This window comes from Anomaloglossus baeobatrachus, chromosome 1 (assembly GCF_048569485.1).
Source record: "Anomaloglossus baeobatrachus isolate aAnoBae1 chromosome 1, aAnoBae1.hap1, whole genome shotgun sequence".
Taxonomy (NCBI): Eukaryota; Metazoa; Chordata; class Amphibia; order Anura; family Aromobatidae; genus Anomaloglossus; species Anomaloglossus baeobatrachus.
Genome location: NC_134353.1, coordinates 210,059,543 through 210,085,950, shown reverse-complemented (window position 1 = coordinate 210,085,950; position 26,408 = coordinate 210,059,543). Strand labels below are relative to the sequence as shown.

Here is a 26,408-nt window from a genome sequence, read left to right as displayed (position 1 = left end):
CCCAAACTTTTGAATGCATATGTCCAAATGTTCAATGTTTCAGGACCTTTCGCACAACATGCTATTCTCTAACAAGGAGCAAATTTCACAACAGGTGTTTGATCTATTAATCGCCCAATAAATTTCAGGGTTCAATTAGAATTAGAATTTAAACAGACCTCCTCAGTATGTTGTTCATATTTTGACATCATGAGACCAGGACAACGTCTAACATATTATCAAATGTACCTCACCAATGCAAGGCTTTAAGCAGGATGATCAGATGGAAGCTGCCACTGAGCTTAGAGTGTCATTAGTAGAGATGAGCGAACCTCTTCGATAAAGGGTCACCAACTTCAAAGTTGGTAGGAGCATTAGCCTGTACTGAGAACTTTCCCCAAATGTTGCCAATGTTCGGCTTTGTTCAATCAATGATTGTGTTTTCAAAAAATGCTGGAACCCCGTGGGTTGAACCGAGAATATGAGGTTCATCTGTGATACACTTAATACATTCAGGATCTGGTTGTGGTCCTCTTTGATTCCTGTCCATAGAAACCTCTCTATTTTTATGTTTAGTATGTTTTTGTGTGTTATCTACCCACATGTTCACAGCTATATAATACATAACATCATTATATGAAAGTGATTTTAGATTTAGATCCATGGCAATTAAAAAGGTACTTGTTGTTGTTTTTTTTTGTTTTTTTTTTTCTTCCCTGTCAGATGCCTACTAATCTGTTTTTCTTCCTTTTAGGCTCCTTTCACCACGTGATTTCTACACACCACTGGTTCACTCTTCTGTCCTAGCGGTCACATGAAAGGCACTTACTCCCTCACATCACGGAGGTCTGTATACCACTCCACACCGTATAATGTAGCGACACACAGTGTCCAGCAGTCCACAGTGTGATATAGCGCCGCAGTACCAATTCTCACCACTACCGTCCCTATGCAAGACATAACAAAGGAGGAAGTCAGCTTCACCTGCAGCTGATCTTCTCATTTAACCCTGCATTTAAGACAGCGTTAGTGCACAGACCAGCGCAGCAGCCAGCCACTTTCTCCACTGGACACAGGTCTGTATCACCCCATACATCGGGCTTCCCTAACATGACTTCCTCATTTCGCTCACCCATAATCTATGTCTCTACAACTATAGGTTCCCTTTGCTCCTCATGGGTCTTTTTGACCGTTCCATTTCCAAGCAACCCCCCTGGGAATAACCTACTGCACAGGGCATTGTCTTCACACAGGCTGTTTCATTTCAGAGGTACTGTTACTTGATTCACCCATTTTTGCTTATGGTTGAGAAATTGTTGGCATACCATTGCATTAACCTTTGTTTCTTATGTCATAAGTCCGCAACGAATATAGGACACTGATATTGGCAATCAGGATAACTCCTGCTATCCCACTACCACCTTTAACAAGGACTCCTATACAATTCCTCCTCACGGCTGTTTATAGATTGTGAGTAAGCGCGAGTCATTTCCTATGGAGGTTTTACCTCACCTTATGCTGCATATTTTGTGGAACTGCTTATTCAAAGAGATTTTTTTCTCTCTTATAGAATATTAACCTGCGCCATTATGGGCTATATGTTTTAAAGCAAGTATAGGAGACTTGCATTACCCACTGGATAACTTGTGCCAATTCCAGATCAGTTTCACTGGTTTCCGGATACATATTATATCTTGTACACCTTCCCACGCCGGTTGACAGGTAGTGAACATAGTATAATTATCCTTACATACACGTTTCTCCACTTACTGATATGTTCACTCCATCTTCCTCTATTAGGCTGTCTCCTCCCGGATGAGATTGGCGCTGTACCTATACGGTAGCCACTGAAACTCTTTATCTCTATTGGACAGGTACCTTTTCTTATACATATCTTATACATCTCTCCTTACCCTGAGAACTTTTTTCCCCCCCTGTTCCCCTCCCTACTCCCCTCTCCCCTTCCACAATCTTTTCTCTTCTTTTACATTTCACTCTTCTTTTACTTATATCTAGCTTTGACATGTGATCTTCTACCCTGGTAATATACCATTACATGATTTCCTTAAGACTTTGACTGGCTGACCCCGACTTTCAATCGTTTAGTCACAGGTACCCACAAATCACTCAATAGTCGTGTACATGTCATGATTCACTGCATGATTTTTAATACGATTATCCTGTTTTTTCACCTAGTGCTCACACGCACCAATCATTCTCTCCTTTTGAGTGGTGACTCGTATCGCTCCTTTTCGAGTAGTGTTCATATATTGACTCCTCTGCCTCATAGGTATGTGCATTTGTTTGTCTCTTCATACATACGCATGATAAACTTTCAGTTTGCACATAAATTTCTTCGGATGATGTCCTAATCTTCTCCCTGGGTATATATATGCTATTACCCCATATGTTTGTACTTTTTTCACCCTGCAACTGTAATGCGTGTTACATGTTCTTTTTTGTACATTGTATATAAGTGACCGGAGCTGTGTCTCCTGGTAATTATCTCTTGTGTTATGTATTAATTTTGTTTTTATGTTTTCTTTATAGTCTGATATATTCTCTTGATAAAGGTCAAGGTGTGACCGAAACGTTGAGATAAGACTATTACACAATAAAAAACATCAAAGATACCCAGACATTGTTTTCTTTCTTCTTGGAGTGCCGGGGATAATTTTGGAGTTGAGTTGATTGTTTCTCCAGAGCACCCGAATATATATAGTGAGCCAGGTCTATACGATTTATTGGACTTTATTTTTTCCTGGGCTCCTATAATCCGCGTTTTTTCACATCAATGTCTTTCAATACTTTTTCATATGCTAATGAAGAGGTGACCAATATTCTTTCCAGAGTCACCACACCACGCACGTTTTTATCAGTTCCTACTGAAGAGATTTGTACTCGAGACTATGAAAAGGAATTAAAGAGATACACAGCCCTGGATTTACATTGCGCTACATTAGCGGAGTACCACAAAGTACAAAGAATCCCGAGAGGCCTCAGAGTACCCCTCCGTCCCACCTTATTTTCGGATAACTCCGAGTATTGTACCAAGTATGAAAGTATCTTAAACAAATGTTCGATGGACGTAATCATATTGACCATTGAATTTCTCCAGAAAGAGATAAGTGAGTTGGAACCCAAAATTAAATCCATTGAAGATCAATTTTCTAACACCTTACCAAGTGCCGAGTGGGACAGACTGAGACAGAAAACTAAGGAGTCTATTGACGCCTTCCAGAAGAACTTACAAGAACGCAAACGAACTAAGTTCATCAGGGACCAAGAGGATTACCTCAAAGATCGTGTCTACAGGTGGCGTTCACAGGACATTAATCCTCCCCGCCGCTCCAATTTTTACAGATTCTCGGCCTCCTCTGGTTCTGACAGTGACTCCTATCTCACGTCATCCAATCGTTTTTTAGAGGCCAGACACACCCCAGGAGAAAAACGAGGAGGAGCCAGAGGAAGACCAGGTCACTTCCCTCGCATGCAGACTCGATCTCAGGTATGACCATTGCAAATGATAACATTGGTGATAACTTGGTGTTTAACATCTCATCATATAATCTTTCACCCATTGAGTCACAGGTGTTGCAAAGAGGTCTCTCGTTTTGTCCTACCCCTAAGTTCAATCCCTTTCAGTTAGATCAGGAGATGAGACGCTTTTTCAGGAATCTTCGTCTTAAAGCCCATTTTGCCTCCTTAGAGGGAGACACAACCCCTGAGGATGTAAGTCAAGGTTCTGGCACATTCAGTCTCAGGGATCTTAAACTCAGTCTCACTAGTACCTTTCATCCCCCCAGATCATATCATCCCGTTGAGACCTATATTTCTCTGGTCTCCAATGACATGAATAGCATTTTGAAGGATATTGATAAGGGTCAGTATAAGATCAGACATAACAATACTCCTGAGGAAGACAAAGCCATCAGGGGACTCAAAGATAATAAAAGTATAGTAATTAAACCAGCCGACAAAGGGGGTTCTATTGTCATTCTTGACAAAACATATTATCTTTCCGAGATTTACAGGCAATTACGTGACAGCTCTACCTATTTGCCCGTTCCTAGAGACCCTACTTCTCAAATACGTGATCGGATCAGGGACATTGTGGATTACCACTTCTCACAAGGTACGATTGATAAGAGACTGGCTGAGTATCTTATCAAATCTAACCCCGTAACACCCGTCTTCTATGTTCTACCTAAGATCCACAAGAATTTACAGCAACCTCCCGGACGACCCATTGTAGCCTCCACCGAATCGATTCTTTCACCATTGGCCATTTCCTTGGATAAAATTCTCACACCACTAATTCCTGTGATACCGTCATACCTGAAGGACACGTCCGATTTTCTTTCTCACATCAGATCCTTCACTTCTCTGCCCCCCAACTGTCTTCTGGTAACATTTGATGTAGATAGTCTGTACACAAGCATAGCACACAGTGATGGCATCCAAGCCGTCAACTGGTTTTTGGAACTTTATGGGTCATTGTCCCCTCTACAACACTCATTTTGTCTTGACCTTCTGCAACTAGTATTGGGTAATAACTTCTTCCTCTTCGAGGATCAGTTTTATATGCAGCAGCGTGGTACAGCAATGGGTTCTAACGTAGCGCCCCCGTACGCAAATATCTACATGGCGCATTTCGAGGATACATTTGTGTACAATCACTCACTTTGGAAACAACATGCCATTGGATGGAGGAGATATATTGATGACATTTTCGTAATTTGGCAAGGTGATCCTCTATCCCTAGACACCTTTCATCAATATATCTCTTCCGCCCGTCCGGGACTTACCTTCACGGTACACAGCGATCCCTTCCAAATCAACTTTCTGGACACCCTCGTCATCTTATCCTCTGAAGGGACCATTACAACCGATCTATACGTCAAACCCACTGACAAAAACAGCCTCTTGCTGTATTCAAGCTGCCACCCTCCACACATCAAAAAATCACTACCCATTTCACAGCATAAGAGAGTGGAAAGGATCGTTTCTGACCCTCAGACACAATCATCTAGGTTTCGTGAGATGGGAGAGAAATTCCTCTCACGAGGCTACCCTTCCTCTGTGGCCTTTAACCGTACAACCCGTGCCCGCGATGATGGTGCCAATACCCCACGAATCCATTGTGTCCAGACATATCACCCTTTTGCGCCACTTTTTAAGGAGATCATTACAAGACATTGGCCATTGTTACAGAAGGCTTACCCTTCCATCAAGGAGTTCGGGAAGCTCCCGATTTTTTGTCACAAACGAGCGAGGAACTTGAGGGATAGTCTGATTAGAGCCGACATAGGGTCGTCCATTTCACCACGACAGACCTTCTTGGGACCACCCAAAACTGGTAATTTTCCATGTCTACACTGTCTTCAATGTAATAATCTTACCAAGGGCAATAAATTCACACATCCTCATACTGGCAAAAACTTTACTATTAGAGGGTACCATACTTGTGAGTCTTCTTATGTGGTGTACTTGATCAAGTGTCCTTGCGGTCTCGGATATGTTGGGGAGACTACCCAACATATCCGAGACCGCATAAGTAAACACAAATCAACCATTAGATGTAAGCAGCTTTTACTACCCATCCCCCATCACTTTGACACTTTCCATCACACAGTAGCCCAACTGAGATTCCAGGTCATTGAGCATGTTCCATTAATGCGCGGGGGCGGTGATAGGGTCCGCAGACTCAAAGAAAGAGAAGCATTCTGGATTTTCACACTGGGTACTCTGGAACCCCGTGGGTTGAACCGAGAATATGAGGTTCATCTGTGATACACTTAATACATTCAGGATCTGGTTGTGGTCCTCTTTGATTCCTGTCCATAGAAACCTCTCTATTTTTATGTTTCGTATGTTTTTGTGTGTTATCTACCCACATGTTCACAGCTATATAATACATAACATCATTATATGAAAGTGATTTTAGATTTAGATCCATGGCAATTAAAAAGGTACTTGTTGTTTTTTTTTTTTTTTCTTTTTTTTTTTTTTTTTTTTCTTCCCTGTCAGATGCCTACTAATCTGTTTTTCTTCCTTTTAGGCTCCTTTCACCACGTGATTTCTACACACCACTGGTTCACTCTTCTGTCCTAGCGGTCACATGAAAGGCACTTACTCCCTCACATCACGGAGGTCTGTATACCACTCCACACCGTATAATGTAGCGACACACAGTGTCCAGCAGTCCACAGTGTGATATAGCGCCGCAGTACCAATTCTCACCACTACCGTCCCTATGCAAGACATAACAAAGGAGGAAGTCAGCTTCACCTGCAGCTGATCTTCTCATTTAACCCTGCATTTAAGACAGCGTTAGTGCACAGACCAGCGCAGCAGCCAGCCACTTTCTCCACTGGACACAGGTCTGTATCACCCCATACATCGGGCTTCCCTAACATGACTTCCTCATTTCGCTCACCCATAATCTATGTCTCTACAACTATAGGTTCCCTTTCCTCCTCATGGGTCTTTTTGACCGTTCCATTTCCAAGCAACCCCCCTGGGAATAACCTACTGCACAGGGCATTGTCTTCACACAGGCTGTTTCATTTCAGAGGTACTGTTACTTGATTCACCCATTTTTGCTTATGGTTGAGAAATTGTTGGCATACCATTGCATTAACCTTTGTTTCTTATGTCATAAGTCCGCAACGAATATAGGACACTGATATTGGCAATCAGGATAACTCCTGCTATCCCACTACCACCTTTAACAAGGACTCCTATACAATTCCTCCTCACGGCTGTTTATAGATTGTGAGTAAGCGCGAGTCATTTCCTATGGAGGTCTTACCTCACCTTATGCTGCATATTTTGTGGAACTGCTTATTCAAAGAGATTTTTTTCTCTCTTATAGAATATTAACCTGCGCCATTATGGGCTATATGTTTTAAAGCAAGTATAGGAGACTTGCATTACCCACTGGATAACTTGTGCCAATTCCAGATCAGTTTCACTGGTTTCCGGATACATATTATATCTTGTACACCTTCCCACGCCGGTTGACAGGTAGTGAACATAGTATAATTATCCTTACATACACGTTTCTCCACTTACTGATATGTTCACTCCATCTTCCTCTATTAGGCTGTCTCCTCCCGGATGAGATTGGCGCTGTACCTATACGGTAGCCACTGAAACTCTTTATCTCTATTGGACAGGTACCTTTTCTTATACATATCTTATACATCTCTCCTTACCCTGAGAACTTTCCCCCCCCCCTCTTCCCCTCCCTCCTCCCCTCTTCCCTTCCACAATCTTTTCTCTTCTTTTACATTTCACTCTTCTTTTACTTATATCTAGCTTTGACATGTGATCTTCTACCCTGGTAATATACCATTACATGATTTCCTTAAGACTTTGACTGGCTGATCCCGACTTTCAATCGTTTAGTCACAGGTACCCACAAATCACTCAATAGTCGTGTACATGTCATGATTCACTGCATGATTTTTAATACGATTATCCTGTTTTTTCACCTAGTGCTCACACGCACCAATCATTCTCTCCTTTTGAGTGGTGACTCGTATCGCTCCTTTTCGAGTAGTGTTCATATATTGACTCCTCTGCCTCATAGGTATGTGCATTTGTTCGTCTCTTCATACATACGCATGATAAACTTTCAGTTTGCACATAAATTTCTTCGGATGATGTCCTAATCTTCTCCCTGGGTATATATATGCTATTACCCCATATGTTTGTACTTTTTTCACCCTGCAACTGTAATGCGTGTTACATGTTCTATTTTGTACATTGTATATAAGTGACCGGAGCTGTGTCTCCTGGTAATTATCTCTTGTGTTATGTATTAATTTTGTTTTTATGTTTTCTTTATAGTCTGATATATTCTCTTGATAAAGGTCAAGGTGTGACCGAAACGTTGAGATAAGACTATTACACAATAAAAAACATCAAAGATACCCAGACATTGTTTTCTTTCTTCTTGGAGTGCCGGGGATAATTTTGGAGTTGAGTTGATTGTTTCTCCAGAGCACCCGAATATATATAGTGAGCCAGGTCTATACGATTTATTGGACTTTATTTTTTCCTGGGCTCCTATAATCCGCGTTTTTTCACATCAATGTCTTTCAATACTTTTTCATATGCTAATGAAGAGGTGACCAATATTCTTTCCAGAGTCACCACACCACGCACGTTTTTATCAGTTCCTACTGAAGAGATTCGTACTCGAGACTATGAAAAGGAATTAAAGAGATACACAGCCCTGGATTTACATTGCGCTACATTAGCGGAGTACCACAAAGTACAAAGAATCCCGAGAGGCCTCAGAGTACCCCTCCGTCCCACCTTATTTTCGGATAACTCCGAGTATTGTACCAAGTATGAAAGTATCTTAAACAAATGTTCGATGGACGTAATCATATTGACCATTGAATTTCTCCAGAAAGAGATAAGTGAGTTGGAACCCAAAATTAAATCCATTGAAGATCAATTTTCTAACACCTTACCAAGTGCCGAGTGGGACAGACTGAGACAGAAAACTAAGGAGTCTATTGACGCCTTCCAGAAGAACTTACAAGAACGCAAACGAACTAAGTTCATCAGGGACCAAGAGGATTACCTCAAAGATCGTGTCTACAGGTGGCGTTCACAGGACATTAATCCTCCCCGCCGCTCCAATTTTTACAGATTCTCGGCCTCCTCTGGTTCTGACAGTGACTCCTATCCCACGTCATCCAATCGTTTTTTAGAGGCCAGACACACCCCAGGAGAAAAACGAGGAGGAGCCAGAGGAAGACCAGGTCACTTCCCTCGCATGCAGACTCGATCTCAGGTATGACCATTGCAAATGATAACATTGGTGATAACTTGGTGTTTAACATCTCATCATATAATCTTTCACCCATTGAGTCACAGGTGTTGCAAAGAGGTCTCTTGTTTTGTCCTACCCCTAAGTTCAATCCCTTTCAGTTAGATCAGGAGATGAGACGCTTTTTCAGGAATCTTCGTCTTAAAGCCCATTTTGCCTCCTCAGAGGGAGACACAACCCCTGAGGATGTAAGTCAAGGTTCTGGCACATTCAGTCTCAGGGATCTTAAACTCAGTCTCACTAGTACCTTTCATCCCCCCAGATCATATCATCCCGTTGAGACCTATATTTCTCTGGTCTCCAATGACATGAATAGCATTTTGAAGGATATTGATAAGGGTCAGTATAAGATCAGACATAACAATACTCCTGAGGAAGACAAAGCCATCAGGGGACTCAAAGATAATAAAAGTATAGTAATTAAACCAGCCGACAAAGGGGGTTCTATTGTCATTCTTGACAAAACATATTATCTTTCCGAGATTTACAGGCAATTACGTGACAGCTCTACCTATTTGCCCGTTCCTAGAGACCCTACTTCTCAAATACGTGATCGGATCAGGGACATTGTGGATTACCACTTCTCACATGGTACGATTGATGAGAGACTGGCTGAGTATCTTATCAAATCTAACCCCGTAACACCCGTCTTCTATGTTCTACCTAAGATCCACAAGAATTTACAGCAACCTCCCGGACGACCCATTGTAGCCTCCACCGAATCGATTCTTTCACCATTGGCCATTTCCTTGGATAAAATTCTCACACCACTAATTCCTGTGATACCGTCATACCTGAAGGACACGTCCGATTTTCTTTCTCACATCAGATCCTTCACTTCTCTGCCCCCCAACTGTCTTCTGGTAACATTTGATGTAGATAGTCTGTACACAAGCATAGCACACAGTGATGGTATCCAAGCCGTCAACTGGTTTTTGGAACTTTATGGGTCATTGTCCCCTCTACAACACTCATTTTGTCTTGACCTTCTGCAACTAGTATTGGGTAATAACTTCTTCCTCTTCGAGGATCAGTTTTATATGCAGCAGCGTGGTACAGCAATGGGTTCTAACGTAGCGCCCCCGTACGCAAATATCTACATGGCGCATTTCGAGGATACATTTGTGTACAATCACTCACTTTGGAAACAACATGCCATTGGATGGAGGAGATATATTGATGACATTTTCGTAATTTGGCAAGGTGATCCTCTATCCCTAGACACCTTTCATCAATATATCTCTTCCGCCCGTCCGGGACTTACCTTCACGGTACACAGCGATCCCTTCCAAATCAACTTTCTGGACACCCTCGTCATCTTATCCTCTGAAGGGACCATTACAACCGATCTATACGTCAAACCCACTGACAAAAACAGCCTCTTGCTGTATTCAAGCTGCCACCCTCCACACATCAAAAAATCACTACCCATTTCACAGCATAAGAGTGGAAAGGATCGTTTCTGACCCTCAGACACAATCATCTAGGTTTCGTGAGATGGGAGAGAAATTCCTCTCACGAGGCTACCCTTCCTCTGTGGCCTTTAACCGTACAACCCGTGCCCGCGATGATGGTGCCAATACCCCACGAATCCATTGTGTCCAGACATATCACCCTTTTGCGCCACTTTTTAAGGAGATCATTACAAGACATTGGCCATTGTTACAGAAGGCTTACCCTTCCATCAAGGAGTTCGGGAAGCTCCCGATTTTTTGTCACAAACGAGCGAGGAACTTGAGGGATAGTCTGATTAGAGCCGACATAGGGTCGTCCATTTCACCACGACAGACCTTCTTGGGACCACCCAAAACTGGTAATTTTCCATGTCTACACTGTCTTCAATGTAATAATCTTACCAAGGGCAATAAATTCACACATCCTCATACTGGCAAAAACTTTACTATTAGAGGGTACCATACTTGTGAGTCTTCTTATGTGGTGTACTTGATCAAGTGTCCTTGCGGTCTCGGATATGTTGGGGAGACTACCCAACATATCCGAGACCGCATAAGTAAACACAAATCAACCATTAGATGTAAGCAGCTTTTACTACCCATCCCCCATCACTTTGACACTTTCCATCACACAGTAGCCCAACTGAGATTCCAGGTCATTGAGCATGTTCCATTAATGCGCAGGGGCGGTGATAGGGTCCGCAGACTCAAAGAAAGAGAAGCATTCTGGATTTTCACACTGGGTACTCTGGAACCCCGTGGGTTGAACCGAGAATATGAGGTTCATCTGTGATACACTTAATACATTCAGGATCTGGTTGTGGTCCTCTTTGATTCCTGTCCATAGAAACCTCTCTATTTTTATGTTTCGTATGTTTTTGTGTGTTATCTACCCACATGTTCACAGCTATATAATACATAACATCATTATATGAAAGTGATTTTAGATTTAGATCCATGGCAATTAAAAAGGTACTTGTTGTTGTTTTTTTTTTTTTTTTTTTTTTTTTTTTTCTTCCCTGTCAGATGCCTACTAATCTGTTTTTCTTCCTTTTAGGCTCCTTTCACCACGTGATTTCTACACACTACTGGTTCACTCTTCTGTCCTAGCGGTCACATGAAAGGCACTTACTCCCTCACATCACGGAGGTCTGTATACCACTCCACACCGTATAATGTAGCGACACACAGTGTCCAGCAGTCCACAGTGTGATATAGCGCCGCAGTACCAATTCTCACCACTACCGTCCCTATGCAAGACATAACAAAGGAGGAAGTCAGCTTCACCTGCAGCTGATCTTCTCATTTAACCCTGCATTTAAGACAGCGTTAGTGCACAGACCAGCGCAGCAGCCAGCCACTTTCTCCACTGGACACAGGTCTGTATCACCCCATACATCGGGCTTCCCTAACATGACTTCCTCATTTCGCTCACCCATAATCTATGTCTCTACAACTATAGGTTCCCTTTGCTCCTCATGGGTCTTTTTGACCGTTCCATTTCCAAGCAACCCCCCTGGGAATAACCTACTGCACAGGGCATTGTCTTCACACAGGCTGTTTCATTTCAGAGGTACTGTTACTTGATTCACCCATTTTTGCTTATGGTTGAGAAATTGTTGGAATACCATTGCATTAACCTTTGTTTCTTATGTCATAAGTCCGCAACGAATATAGGACACTGATATTGGCAATCAGGATAACTCCTGCTATCCCACTACCACCTTTAACAAGGACTCCTATACAATTCCTCCTCACGGCTGTTTATAGATTGTGAGTAAGCGCGAGTCATTTCCTATGGAGGTTTTACCTCACCTTATGCTGCATATTTTGTGGAACTGCTTATTCAAAGAGATTTTTTTCTCTCTTATAGAATATTAACCTGCGCCATTATGGGCTATATGTTTTAAAGCAAGTATAGGAGACTTGCATTACCCACTGCATAACTTGTGCCAATTCCAGATCAGTTTCACTGGTTTCCGGATACATATTATATCTTGTACACCTTCCCACGCCGGTTGACAGGTAGTGAACATAGTATAATTATCCTTACATACACGTTTCTCCACTTACTGATATGTTCACTCCATCTTCCTCTATTAGGCTGTCTCCTCCCGGATGAGATTGGCGCTGTACCTATACGGTAGCCACTGAAACTCTTTATCTCTATTGGACAGGTACCTTTTCTTATACATATCTTATACATCTCTCCTTACCCTGAGAACTTTCCCCCCCCCCCCCTCTTCCCTCCCTCCTCCCCTCTCCCCTTCCACAATCTTTTCTCTTCTTTTACATTTCACTCTTCTTTTACTTATATCTAGCTTTGACATGTGATCTTCTACCCTGGTAATATACCATTACATGATTTCCTTAAGACTTTGACTGGCTGACCCCGACTTTCAATCGTTTAGTCACAGGTACCCACAAATCACTCAATAGTCGTGTACATGTCATGATTCACTGCATGATTTTTAATACGATTATCCTGTTTTTTCACCTAGTGCTCACACGCACCAATCATTCTCTCCTTTTGAGTGGTGACTCGTATCGCTCCTTTTCGAGTAGTGTTCATATATTGACTCCTCTGCCTCATAGGTATGTGCATTTGTTCGTCTCTTCATACATACGCATGATAAACTTTCAGTTTGCACATAAATTTCCTCGGATGATGTCCTAATCTTCTCCCTGGGTATATATATGCTATTACCCCATATGTTTGTACTTTTTTCACCCTGCAACTGTAATGCGTGTTACATGTTCTTTTTTGTACATTGTATATAAGTGACCGGAGCTGTGTCTCCTGGTAATTATCTCTTGTGTTATGTATTAATTTTGTTTTTATGTTTTCTTTATAGTCTGATATATTCTCTTGATAAAGGTCAAGGTGTGACCGAAACGTTGAGATAAGACTATTACACAATAAAAAACATCAAAGATACCCAGACATTGTTTTCTTTCTTCTTGGAGTGCCGGGGATAATTTTGGAATAGGATTGTCTTGCTGTATGATGAATGGGGGATGTGTTTAATGAGTGTAAGGGGTGGGGACTTGGGAGAAGCCAGAGACGCGAGGCGCCATTTATTTATTTTTTCTTAACTTTATTTGTGGATGTTCCTGCAGCCAATAACAGCGTAGCAACCATTCACAATGTTCAGACACAAGGGATTATGCCATTGGCTGCCTATGTCACATGTCCGTCTGCATATAAAATGTGTACATGTGGCGACGGCGCCATTTAGTGAATATTAAACTTTAGGGAAGGTGCTGCCACTGGTGCTGTTTGACATTTAGCTTAGCTATGGGTTTAATGATAGGTAGTTGAAATAGCTAGGAGAGTGTTAGTATAGAATAGGGATGTGCAGTTTAGGAAAAATGTGTTCCACAATTTGGTATTTCATGCTAGAAATAAGGCTTGCTATTTGTGAATGCCTGCTAAAGAGTAGCCATTAAAAGATCTAAATAGGTATTGCTACGTAATACTGTGTGCTCCAAATTAGCCAGTGAAACACATTTCTAGGTATTTTTTAGTTAGTAGTGCCTGCTGTAAATATTCTAATGAACTAGGTAAAAAGGTCTTGGCATTTTCATTGCCTGCTCAAATTACACAGTCAACAACATTTCTATGTGTTGTCAGTTAGTATTGCCTGCTTTAAATTTGTAATTGAACTAGCTAAATAGGTCTTGGCACTTTTGAGTGCCTGCTGCAAATTACACATTGACCCACATTTCTAGGTATTGTTAGTTAGTAGGGCCTGTTGTAGTTGTAAATTTGCTTGTTAACTAGCTAAAAATGTCATGCCACTTTTCATTGCCCGTTCAAAATTATGCAGTCAACCACATTTCTAGGTATTGTTAGTTAGTAATGCCTGCTGTAAATTTGCTAGTGAACTAGCTAAAATGGTCTTGGAACTTTAGTGTTTGCTCCAAATTATGCAGTGAACCCCACTTCTAGTTACTGGTACGTTTTAGTGCGTTCACAATATGCCAACTCAGGCAGAAAATAAATAATTTATCTTTTCTGTCAGGTGTCTGACAGGTGTGTGAATGGGGTTGCGAAACATCTGTTTGAAAGAGTACATCAACTATGAGTGGTAAATCATGATGAAATTCTGTTGGAAGGGTGAATAGGCAGGATATTGGAGGTGTACGTGTGGGAAGTTCTGTTAGTAAAAGCTCTAGTGAGCAAACACGAGCTCATGCTATGCCAAAAGAAATGAGAACAACTTCTGTTACTGGACAGCCTACTCCATTAGATTTCTTTGGCAGCCTCACATTACTTCAACTTCGAATTGAAGCTGAGAAAGAGCATGTGCTATAGTGGATGGCAAGCGCTGCATCAAGTGGCTTCTCCTCCTTTCCTGCACCTCAACATCACACACAGTTCATTCCTCAGAGGTGCCTCCCCAATTACACATGTTTCCTTCCACATCACAAATCTCCAACCGGCAAACTGACTTTAAGGAACCACACATACACAGTCTATTCCATGGACATCAGAGTTCTGCTCCAAAGATTCCAAAATGTTTGTCAGTTGGATCCTGACCTGGATGAAGTAGGGTCGCAGCAGGATTACGACCCTTGTCAACTGACGTTAACCCCCGGGGGTGGAGGTGTTGATGAAAAGACTCAGATACTTGAGGCACACGTGTACTGTCCTGTGATGTCAGGTCAAGAAGAGGAGGAGTGAGACATCATAGTGCATGACAATGAAGTTGTAGATCCCACTTGGTGTGAACCCAGAGGCAGAGAGCTGAGTAGCTCAGTACATGTGGAAGAGGAAGACAAGGATGTTACATTGGTGATTCCTGCTCACACATGTAGCGATGTATCCAACCATTAGAAGCACTGCAACCTCAGCCACAACTCTGGCTGTTGATCTCCCTAAGGTCAACCATCCTTGCTTATGTAGTCTTCTACTAGGCAATGCTCCCACTAGCCAGTTAACTACTCCACACTGATGAAGGGCAAATACCCCGAAACAGCTGTCTGTGGATGGATACCATGTTTGGCATAGGTGGTCTCCTTGACTGGAGACTGTCCTTCCCGTGGTTGTTCCTTCCCAGTGAAAGACCTGGCTAGTTACCTGCCAGCGTTGAGAAACATGTGATAGTGTCTCCGTATTCTTTCTTGTTTTGAATATTTCCCAGGGGGCATTGCTCCAAAATCACTGCGTTGAGAAACACGTGATGGTGTCTCCGCGGTGTTGGATGTTGATCTCCCTAAGGTCAACCATCCTTGCTTATGTAGGCTTCTACTAGGCAATGCTCCCACTAGCCAGTTTCCTACTGCACACTGATGAAGGGCAAATACCCCGAAACAGCTGTCTGTGGATGGATACCATGTTTGGCATAGGTGGTCTCCTTGACTGGAGACTGCCCTTCCCGTGGTTGTTCCTTCCCGGTGAAAGACCTGGCTAGTTACCTGCCAGCGTTGAGAAACATGTGATGGTGTCTCCGCAGGCTTTCTTGTTTGGAACAACTCTGGCTGTTGCCAGCAGATGTTGCGGGTCTGCAGTTTGCAGGAAGGGTTGCCTAATCTGGGCCTTTTTAGAGACCACAAAGGATGACCCAACTTTCATTATCTGCCAACATTGTAAACAACTCAAATTCAAATAATTTGACTATTACATGCATTAACAGGCACATGTACAACCAACATGCATTACTGTGGGAATATTACTATGCTAAAATGCGGACTACCGGCCCTACCCAACCCCCGGCTGTGAAATCAACCACGTCTGCTGCTTCTTCCTCTCCTGTGTCACTGTAAAAACTATTCTAACACAAGTCTCCAACTACAGGACCTCCACTTGTTTACCCGCTACAGTCGGGGTGAGTGAGAGCCCATCAGCTGTTGCGCAAGTGACCATGGCTGGTGTTTTTGACCCATGTGAGATACTGAGCACACCACATATTTCACAATCCAGCATTACATCTCTGCCTACAGTTCCCTCACAGTCTACCATTTGGTCGTGTACACCTTACTCCACCATCTCTCAGCACAGCAGCCAGCCTCGGTCCCACAGTTTTGGTCACATAAAAGATCATTTCCTCCCACATATGCCAAAGTGAAGAGCTTGAACTTCACCATATCTATAATATTGATACGGAAATGCTGCCTTTCTGCCTGGTGGATACAGATGGTTTCTGAAACCTGATAGCTGTTGCAGTCCCCTGTTCTAGTTGCCCAGTCACCATTACTTCTCTAATAAAGCAGTGCCTGCATTACATCATCATGTTGCAGACATTACTTTTTCCTTGAAAACCTCTCCCAGGGTACATTTCACCACTGACACCTGGATAAGCAAGCATGGTAAGGGGCGCTACATCTCGCTGACTGGGTACTGAGTTACTCTGGTGGCTGCAGGGTGCAAGTGGGGAAAGGGATGTCTTAAAATTCCCAAAGCTTGAGGAATAAACCTCTTCATCTACCACTTCCTCCACTGCTTCTGCTTCCTCCACCTCCTCTAGGGCCTCCACCAGTGTCTTCAACCTCTCCCTTAATGTAAAATATGTTCGAAGAGTGCAGAGAGAGTCCCCCCACCTCTGTACAGCTCAGCCAGAGCTGAACCCAATCAGGCACTGCAAAAATTAATATAACATGTATAATGACATACACCAGAAGAGTTGGGAAGCGCTATCCGGGGTGAGTTTGATAAATAGATGTCTCCACTACACCTGGAGAAAGGAGCAAACCTGTTAATGGCCCTATGGCTGGGCCACATCACACATGTGCCTTGCATGGTTCATGTCCTCAATTTGGTTATACAGAAATTTCTAGCCCACTATCCTGACCTAGGTGCGCTGCTGCAGAAGGCACGGTCGCTGTGTGCTCACTTCAAATGTTCGCACCCCGTGGCTAATCAATTTGCAATGCTACAAAGGTTTTTGAGCCTACTGGTTACCCGGTTGATATATGATGTGCCGACATGGTGGAATTCCACTCTGCACATGTTGCATCGATTGTGGCAGCAGCAAGCCCTAGTGCAAGTCTTTTGCTTTGTGATCTTTTTTTTGCAACGAATGTTACATCACATGAAAGCCTTATGTGTCTAATATATGTTTTCAACAGTTTGTGTTAGTTGCTTATGGCAACAGTGTTCTACGCGTGTGGGAAACAAAATGGAGGAGTCTAATGCAATATTCACAGCAACTGAGAGCAGAGGAGTGATAAAATTCTTGTTTCTGTAAGGAAAGTCCACAAAGAATATTCATGGTGATATGTCACAGACATTGGGGGATCAATGCCCTTCATATTCCACAGTTAAGAACTGTGTTGCCAAATTTAAAATGGGCCACTTCAGCACTAATGATGAGGAACATCCTGGACGACCGAGAGTGGTTGTTGTTCCGGACATCAATCTCATACTGGAGAATCAATGAATTTCAGCTAAAGCAATAGCAGACATCATGGGGATTTCCCATGAATCTGTTTGTGCATTATCCGTGAACATTTGGACATGAGGAAACTATCTGCAAAATGGGTCCCCAAATGTTTGACAACATATCAGAGAAGCATGCAAGTGAAAACTGCACAGTCCATTTGTCAGTGTTTCCAGGCTGATAAGAACTTCCTGGATCGATTACTCACTATGGATGAGACCTGGAATTATTTGTATCACCCTGAAAACAAGGAGCAGTCAAATGAGTGGCAGCACAGTGGTTCTCCTTGTCCAAAGTAGTTCAGGATTTAAAAATCAGCCACTAAGGTGATGGCATCTATGTTCTGGAATAAGAAGGGTGTGCTGCTAGTGGACTACCTTCAAATGGAAGGTATTACATTGAAATTTTGGACCAAATGAAGACAGCTCTGAAGGCCAAAAGGCTTGCCAATCTGTCCAAAGGAATCTTATTTCTGCAAGATAACATCTCTGCTCACACTGCACAAGCGACCAACTAAAAACTGGCAGATCTGGGCTTCCAGTTGGTTGACCACCCACCTTATTCACTAGATCTAGCTCTCTTCGATTATTATCTGTTTCCAAACCTGAAGAAACACCTCATGGGTACCAAATTTCACACCATTTCTGATACCATGGCTGCTACGGATGCATGGTTTGAGGCACAACCGAAATCCTTCTTTTTGCTAGGCTTACAGAAGTTGGAATACCGATGTAAGAAGTGTGTTGGCATCAGTGGAGAGTATGTGGAGTAAATGTAAAGTTTCATCATTCTATCTCATTTCTTTCTGGGTAAAGCCAAAGACTTAACAGCAGCCCCTCGTATTCCGATCATCTACATGTAGGAGCACACTTTGAATAGTCTGCGAGAGGAGGTGGGGTCCTAGAGAGTCCCAGAGGAAGAGGAGGAGGCAGAGAAGGATGAATAAGGAATACCATTTCCTGTAAGATCCAGACAGTCATTGCACAAGCGGATGTCACAAGAGAGTAAAGTCCATCGATAAAGGCAGGCTCATGGTAACAGAAAAAGTGGTAGTGAAGGTGCAGGAGCCGAGGGAGAAATGGAGGAGGAAGAGGTGATGGGCCAGAAAACTCAGGAGATGAAGAAGATATTGATCCTATGAGACACATAAACATTTGACTAAAGCAAATCTCGTGTTAGTAAATATGCCACTCCATAAAGGACTCAAGAGAAATAAATACAAGAGTTTTCAAGGGCTGAATATATAAAATGTAACATCTTTATTGAATACAAAACATTTTTTTTTTTAAAAAAAGTTCAGTTTTTATAATTACAATGTAGTGGTGCTAATGATAATGATGGGTGAAAACCCACATGTTGATGGGGGACTCAATCCAAATCACCATAGGGATGGAGAGTCTAACAGGGAACTCAATATAAATGTCAACATGAAAAGCTGACAGGCAGGGAGCCTCTGACTACCATATATCCTGAAGGGAGTTTTAAAGTATCATAGTTACATGACCAGTGTCAGACTAGATTTTAAATAAGAGGCACCTAGCAAGCCAGCTAAAAAATATAAAGATAGAGTCCCAAGACTTACACATAGCCAAGGTGATTGCCTGGACGTCCCACACCAGCAAGAAAAACTCTCCTACATGCGTTTCGTGGAAACAGAATGTTTATGGCTTCTTCAGGGAAGGTGTACCGGATAATGCCGTTCGAGGACCTTAAATAAGCGGTCATGTGACCGCATTGGATCTGCAAGGATACAAGGACCTATTTCCTGTGTTCAGACCAATTGGGTCCCTGTTTGGGCGCATGCGCGCCGCGCGGCGAGCGTCACACGCCCCCCGGCTGTCCAATGGGAGGAGGCGCACGGAATTCATGGTGACCATGGACGCCGAGCACCTCCCCGACCACCAGAAGACAACCAGCCTGAGGGGTGGGAGAGACCGGTGCGCAGCGCGCACGCGCCACAGGAACCAGAGGGTGGAACATCAGCTTTTAACCAGAGTATGTCACTCAGCCAGTCGGGCTGTTTTGTTAACGGCGCATGCGCACCACGCGGCAAGAATCCACACACGGCCCCCGGCCATCCAGTGGAAGGAGATATACCAGATCCCCTGGTTTCCAGGGATGCTTAGCAACCTCCCCCACCTTGTAGGATGCCGAGTAGACAGTGTGTATAAGTCACAGCGCGACGCAAATGCGCACTAACAGCCAGAGGGCGGGACATACAGATGGTTAAAAAAGGGGGTAGACATGCATTAAACCCAAAGAATAACAATAAATATATCTGCAACCATATTCCATCACTATAACAGTATGCATAATCACATAATGACAAGTTAAGATCTGGTACAGAAAAAGAAAATTTAAAATTTTTTAAATATAATCTTCTTAAAGTGGCAGTGCATCCATTTAGAGGAGGATACGAGGATAAAAGATTTCTCATTCAGTTGTTAGTTTCAGATCCAATATATAGTCCATCAACAGAATTTGAGTATTAAAGGTCCTATAACGGCAAAAATTGCAATTTTAGAAACTGGGAAAGGAGAAAATAGACACAATGCACATAATAAAATTAAAATTTAAAAAAAAATATAAGGAAAGAATGGTGCATTTAACCATTATGTAGGTAGTCTAAAGAAAAGGAGCAAAATTTAATGCCTCATTTAGGCCTTTAGGTGTCACTGTATCTAGGATAGTGATCCACTTCATTTCACGTTGGGCCAAGAGATTTTTAACATTTCCCCCCCGTATGCCACAATGAATTACATCAATGCCCCTGACCTTAAACGATTTAGGGTTGCACCCATGAACCAACTTAAAGTGGCGGGGAATGGTCTTTAATTCCGCCACATCGGTCGCTGTTACTGCCACCCCAATATCTCTCACATGCTCCCTCACCCGTACCCTGAGTTCTCTTGACGTCATACCAATGTAAATTTTACTGCAACCACATGTAGCATGATAAATAACATTCATGGTGGTGCAAGAAATATGTTTTTTAATTGAAAAAGTTCTAGTCCCATCACTGGCATGAAAGGAAGAGCAGCGAGAGATATTAGGGCAGGAGACACAGTGACCACATGGAAAGCAGCCCTTAGTAGGCCCAAAAGAACCAAATGGATTAGCAGTCATTGGTGGTACATAGTGACTTCTGACTAAGTAGTCCTTAAGGTTTCTACATCATCTTGCGGTCATAAGTGGCACCGGGGGTAGATGTGATTTTAAAGTGGAGTCGGATTGGAGGATAGGCCAGAATTTGGTCAAATGTAGAAATGAATCTTGTATTTCGTGGGGGCTCTATTTCATCTCTTCTCCCGTGTAATAACTCATTCCTGGACACTGATCTCGCTCTTTGGTAGGCTTTTTTAAGAGAACGATTACTGTACCCCCTATTTTTGAACCTCATTCTCAAATCATCTGCCTGATGTTTAAATATGTTGTCCTGAGAGCAGAGTCGTCTCACTCTAAGGTACTGACCAACTGGGATGGCAAATACAGTGGAGTTGGTATGGGCGGAGGTGGCATGCAATAGGGCATTAACTGATGTTGGCATTCTAGAGACATCTGTCTGTAGAACGCCAAAATCATCTCCAGTGATCATAATATACAAAAATTCCACTCCACTGTTGCTGTAATTGTGTGTTAATTTGATGTTAAAATTTTTGTATTGAGCTGATCCATGAAAACCCCGAGTTGAGAGATGGTACCCTACCAGATGATCAGTAGATCATCAATGTATCTCACCCACATTGACACCATGGGGGAGGCCCATGCACCTCCGTCAACAAACAAACCCCTCCCCCAATATCCGAGAAAGAGGTTTGCGTACGAAGGCACACAGGCCGCGCCCATAGCAGTCCCCCGTCTCTGCAGATAGAATCTATCTTTGAAGATGAAGAAGTTGTGGGTGAGTACATAGTTGAGGAGTTCAAGGACCAGCTCACAAATTCGTCCATCCCAGTTGCTCATACCCAGAAAGAAACGAGCTGCTCTCAGGCCATCTTCATGACTAATGCATGTATACAAGGATTCAATGTCTGCCACCACCAAAAGGGTCCCCGGGTCCACCTGGATCCCATCAAGTCTATTCAAAACCTCGGTCATGTCTCTAACGTAGGATGAAAGGGTCTCCACCAAGGGTTTTAAATAATAGTCGATGAATTGACAGATGGGACTACATAACCCTTCCATCCCTGAGACAATATTTCGAACGGGTGGTTTGATGGGGTCCTTGTGGACTTTGGGTAACAAATAGAATGTTGGAATCTTAGGGTATTTTGTATATAACCAATCGAAGACCCTTTTGGTGATGATCCCCTGATCTAGGGCATCATTGAGAATGAGGTATAACTGGGCAGAAAACGAAACCAGAGGGGAGGAGTCCAATCTCATATATGTCTCTTTGTCTCTCAGCTGCCTGTGAGCCTCCCTCTCGTACAGTTCTACCGGCCAGACAATGACGTTACCCCCCTTGTCTGCAGCCTTAAAAATGACATCATTCATATTGCCCTGTTCGCATAGGGCTTTTCTCTGAATAAAAGTCAGATTGTTATGTGATCGGCGAGTGGAGATCCCACGTAACTCCTCAGTTACGAGATGCGTGAAGATCTCCACCGCCGGGCATAGAGACAAGGGGGGGAAAGTCGTGGATCTTGGCAAAATGGAGGAAGGAAACTCACCTGGCAGCCGCGGAGATTGTTCCTCCAAGAGATCCTCCAGTATCTGAGTCGCTCCCTGCCCAGTCATGAGACCAGTGTCCTCTGTAGATGGTCTGAAATGAAGTTTCTGAAGAATCAGTTTCCGGGAGAAGAGATGAAGATCTTTTAGAGCTGTAAAGAGGTTGAAGGTATTAGTAGGTGAAAAAGTCAACCCTTTACTTAAAACTTGTAGTTGTGCCACTGAAAAAGTATGTCTGGAAAGGTTAATTACCTGTGGGCCTTCCCCTAAGTTAGTGTCTTTAGTAGTATTAGTACCCTTCTTTTTTGGTTGGCGAAGTCTATTATTCCAAGAGGTTTGATTTTGGTTAGCCCTTCCAGATGTGGCAGCACTACCTGAGGGTAGATTATCTTCACCAGAAGTACAAGACGTGATGGACCCCAAAACGTGATCGGTGATACGGTTTAAATCTATCTCCACCATCCCTCCATCTGTACATCTTATCCTGGCGTTTATCCTCCAAGTCCCTTTGTAACTTGCGTATTTTGATATCTTGGACCTCCTTACTTAGTTTCTCGATCTCTGAATCCAAGCCATCATTAAATTTAATAACTTCAGATGCTGTCATATTTTTTTCAATATCAGATTGGAGCATATTAATTTTCACCTCCAAAGCAGCAAGGGTTTCCTTATTCAGCCCAATTAATAATTCAAGGAATTGTCTAGAACAATTTGAGGCTGCACTCTCCCATTTGCTTTTAAAATCATCATTTTGAATAGGGAGTGAGGGAAAGACTTGAACTTGTAATCCCCTCGGGATTAAACCGAGTTCCACATACCGCTCCAAAAATATGCAGTTTAACCATATTCTAGTCCGCCTTTTAAGTAGATCCTTCATTTTATTGCACAAATCCTGTGTGCATGCATCATTACTTTCTAAAACCCCTGTGGGTTCACCCTTTAGCACCTCATTGATTTTGTTAAGCCACGCCTCCTCGCGGGCTTTAAAGTTCATGATTATCCTAGGTTGTGCTGTGGATAACACAAAAGAGACTATGAGATACATAAACATTTGACTAAAGCACATCTCGTGTTAGTAAATTCCATAAAGGACTCAAGAAAAATAAATACAGGAGTTTTCAAGGGCTGAATATATAAAATGTAACATCTTTATTGAATACAATTTTTTTTTTAAAAAAAAAAAAAATCAAGTTTTTATAATTACAATGTAGTGGTGCTAATGATAATGATGGGTGAAAACCCACATGTTGATGGGGGACTCAAGTAAAATCACCATAGGGATGGGGAGTCTAACAGGGAACTCAATATAAATGTCACCATGAAAAGCTGACAGGCAGGGAGCCTCTGACTACCATATATCCTGAAGGGAGTTTTAAAGTATCATAATTACATGACCAGTGTCAGACTAGATTTTAAATAAGAGGCACCGAGCAAGCCAGCTAAAAAATATAAAGTTAGAGTCCCAAGACTTACACATAGCCAAGGTGATTGCCTGGACGTCCCACACCAGCAAGAAAAACCCTCCTACGCGCATTCCCTGTTAGACTCCCCATCCCTATGGTGATTTTGCTTGAGTCCCCCATCAACATGTGGATTTTCACCCATCATTATCATTAGCACCACTACATTGTAATTATAAAAACTGAACTTTTTTTAAAAAAAATTTTTTTGTATTCAATAAAGATGTTACATTTTTTATATTCAGCCCTTGAAAACTCCTGTATTTATTTCTCTTAAGATATTGATCCTGTCTCTTTTGTCCATTTTTCGTGGGAGGGGATGGAGGAGGCAAGCTTGAGCATTACCCCGCCACCAACACAACATGGACTTGGACCTCATGGAAGGAGCGCCTTCTCACTACAGTATCTGTAACATGATGTCTGTATTGTTAGCATTAGCAGTACAAAGCAGAGGAAAAATGATCAAATACCCAATGTTTACATATATCAAAAAGTTTCTATTAAATATACAATATAATTTAGCAAGTTCATTGATGGAACAATATATATATATATATATATATATATATATATACATACATACAATACAGACCAAAAGTTTGGACACACCTTCTCATCTCTAGAACAACTATTAAGAGGAGACTTTGTGCAGAAGGCCTTCATGATAAAATAGCTGCTAGGAAACCACTGCTAAGTACAGACAACAGGCAGAAGAGACTTGTTTGGGCTAAAAAACACAAGGAATGGACATGACATGAAATGGCGCAAACAATTATGTGGTCCATTTCTCTCCTAATAGCCCTTGTTAAAATTAAAAGCTAAAACAACATTTGATTGAAAAAAATAATAATTTCTATAGCTCAATGTTACACAGTCCTGCAAATTATCTGTGGGTTAAAATGCTCATTATGCCCCTAGATGAATTCCTCAAGCGGTGTACTTTCCAAAATGGGGTCACATGTGGGTTGATTCTGCTGTTTTGGCACCATAGCGGCTCATGAAATGCGGCAAGGCGCCAGTAGTATTATTCCTGTCAAATGTGCACTCAAATAGCGCCACTTTCCCTTCCTTAAAATTAAAAGTCCTCTTCGGGACCAGACTTGAACCTGAATTTGAGCCCGGATTCTCAACCCCATAAAAGTCTATGGGGATCTTAACTTGTGTGCTATAAAATGGTGCTAGTAAGGGGGCTGCAAAAGGAAGTAAAATGGGGATAAAAGCAGGACAATTATATTTACAAGTCTTACCTGAGGTGAGTTCACTGAGTTCACCTCAGGTCACAGCTGGTGTATTGTGGGAACCGCCGGCTATGTCCTCAGGTAAACTCACTGACCTCACTGCTCTCACAGCTGCAGCTCCATCAATTAGCCCCGGATGCCGCAGTGCTCAGTCACGTTTTCCAATGTGACCGTGCACTGCGCCCTCAGATGTAGTAGAGCCAAGATTGTCATATGAGGTTATTTCTGTGGATTACATCGAACCTGCAGGGTTGTTTAGGTGTTAATAAGTTGGAGAAAGAGGGGTTTTTGTTTTTTTAATAAAGTGTTTTTCTCTGTTTTGTTTTTATTTCTGTTTAGTTATTACAATTAGTAATGGGGGTCACATAGACTCCTACCCATTACTAATCCAGGGCTCCATGACACATCACAGCTGTCATTAACCTCTTATGTTACTGAGATTGCCACAGCTCCAGGGCAATCAGGATGAGCCACGTAAGGACCAGGATCGACTTATCTAATGCTGAAACCACAAGTTTACATACACTATCTAAAAAGACACAAATGCCTATGTTTGTTACTATCTGACATGAAATCAGAATAAACCTTTCCCGTTTTGGTTCAATTAGGATTACCAAGATTATTCATATTTGCCAAATGTCAGAATAATGAGAGAGAGAGAGAATATTTTAAGGCATATTTTAAGGCATTTTTCTGCAAAGTCAAAAGTTTACATACATTTCAACATTTCATTAGTATTTAGTACCATTGCTCTTAAACTGTATGACTTTGGTCAAAAGTTTTGCATATCCTCGCACAAGCATTTCACAATAGTATGTAGGAATTTGGGCCCATTACTCCTGACAGAACTGGTGTAACTGTTTGAAGGTCACCGTGCTCGCACCTGCCTTTTCAGCTTTACCCATACATTTTCAGTAGGATGGCCACTCCAAAACATTGACTTTGTTATCCTTAAGCCACTTTGTAACCAGTTTGGCAATATGCATCGGGTCATTGTCCATTTGCAAGACCCATTTCCGCTCAAGCTTTAAGTTACTGGCTGATGTTTTAAGATGTTGCTTCAGTATTGCCATATAATCTTTTTTCCTTTTGTGAAGTGTACCAGTCCCTACTGCAGCAAAACAACGCCACAACATGCTGCTGCCACCCATGTGTTTCACAGTTGGGATTGTGTTTTTAGGCTTCAAAGCTTCTCCCTTTTCCCTCCAAATCTAGCGATGGTCATTACGGCCAACCAGTTCAATTTTAGTTTCATCAGGACATGTTTAAAAAAATTAGGGTCTGTGTTCCTGTGTGAAATTGCAAACAATCTGGGTTTTTTTTAGGTTTCTTTTTTAGTACTGGCTTCTTCCTGGCAGAGTGGCCTTTCCGTC

General features: G+C 42.3%; 2 long non-coding RNA genes across 2 annotated transcripts; both read left to right on the top strand.

Moving 5' to 3' along the window:
- Positions 1-887: 887 nt before the first annotated feature.
- LOC142291214 (uncharacterized) lies at positions 888-2,254 on the top strand. Its single transcript, XR_012750449.1, has 6 exons — positions 888-1,055; positions 1,139-1,249; positions 1,338-1,701; positions 1,780-1,853; positions 1,996-2,091; positions 2,176-2,254. It is a non-coding gene; the product is annotated as an uncharacterized LOC142291214 (long non-coding RNA).
- A 10,131-nt stretch (positions 2,255-12,385) lies between these two features.
- Positions 12,386-12,897, top strand: LOC142291210 (uncharacterized). Its single transcript, XR_012750448.1, has 3 exons — positions 12,386-12,461; positions 12,606-12,701; positions 12,786-12,897. It is a non-coding gene; the product is annotated as an uncharacterized LOC142291210 (long non-coding RNA).
- The last annotated feature ends 13,511 nt before the right edge of the window (positions 12,898-26,408 follow it).